This window comes from Ambystoma mexicanum, chromosome 1q (assembly GCF_040938575.1).
Source record: "Ambystoma mexicanum isolate Mex_15411 chromosome 1q, UKY_AmexF1_1, whole genome shotgun sequence".
In the NCBI taxonomy this organism is placed as follows: Eukaryota; Metazoa; Chordata; class Amphibia; order Caudata; family Ambystomatidae; genus Ambystoma; species Ambystoma mexicanum.
This window is the reverse complement of record NC_090922.1, coordinates 453,507,093-453,508,586: the sequence shown is the minus strand read 5'-3', so window position 1 is coordinate 453,508,586 and position 1,494 is coordinate 453,507,093.

The following is a 1,494-nucleotide window of genomic DNA, read 5'->3' as shown; positions in this document are numbered from 1 at the left end:
TCTGAGGGGTCAGCGCCTAGAAGAGGGGGACCCAGGAGTGAAGTCGTCACCCAGAGCATTTGTAGAACAGAACAGTGTGTTTGTTTCTTGGAACTATGAGGCCCTCGAGGGCAAGAGACCTTTTATTGGAAAGAGACTTTTAAGCCATCAGAGAACCTGATACCTGGAGCGAAACTGTCGGCTCGTGGTGGGGAAAGCTCGAGTGTGTGCTGTGCTCAGGAGACCCCACCTTGTCCCATGCTGAAAACATGGGGAAAGGAGACCTCTGGCAATCACATCCTGAATTATTATTTAAGAACACTTCTTTCTTTCCTTGAAAGCTATCCCACAATCTTTTGTATTTATCGTAAGGAATGGGCAATAGGTTTTTTCTGAGTATAGGCCCTTTTATCTTGACACAACGCCACAAGGACTGCCTTATTTTCATTTGATGGTTGATGCTTGCTCCCATCTTAGATTTAGGTTTAGCTTAGGCGTTTTTCTACCCTGCATTAATAGTTCAATAAACACCCTTGAACTGTGATCACTTGTGTCTGTCTTTACCGTTGTCACCATGAGTTCCTTACAGCCCCCAGAACTTTGTAAAGAGAATCAGAGAAAGGGTTTTTAATGCTTTTGGTACGCTTCCCCTTTCAAGTGAGCAGTTCGTCATTTACCAAAAGTAGAGTGCAGGTGCTTCCTTGGTGAGAATCTCTTTGCAGTTGTCCGTAAGGATGGGGATCATTGAAAGACAGCTTTTTTTGCTTCGTTTCACTAACTTTTTGAAGTTTAAGTTCAGGTAGTGGTTTAAATCTGTCAGGCTGAGAGGTTATGGGGTGTTTGTCACTTATAGATATTTGATTGTTGCTTCCATTACTTAATTGATTTCCTGTTGAATATTTTATTTCTTAAGTGGTTGGTGATAGCTTTGCACAATTTCTGGGCTGCGGTCGGCACTGTGATGTAGGAGGCAGGGTTTTGCATCTCATTAATGATTTTGTAAAGTTCTTTCTCTGGGTGAGAGGGCCTTACTGACACATCCGGAGTAGTAACGGTTCTTAGCTTTTAGGATATACACTTTGTAGTGGCATATTTATCATAGGTAGACTGACTTATCTTGTGGATTAGTGTTTACACCATGTTTTTTCAAGAATTTGATTTCTTTTTCAAGGTTCTCAGATGGAGTGTCAACCATCTTGCTGCAGGCTTTTTTCTGAGAGTATGATGCGCTTTATTATGATGTGCTTTATTATGCTGACAATGTCAAGTGCCTCAGATATCCAGTTCTGTAGTGTTATTAAGTTTTCTTCTGTTAGTGACAGATCCAGCTCACAGGGGTTTGGCTTAATCTCTTCCAATAGATGTCAGAGTTGTTCAGGTTTACAGCCTCATGACGAGTTTGGCGGTAACCCTTAAATGTGGCAGTAACGCTATTACTGCCACATTTAAGGGTCCGCCAAAGCACGGGTTTGTCTGCATACGAGCTGGGGGTAAATGCACCATAAATTTTCCGAT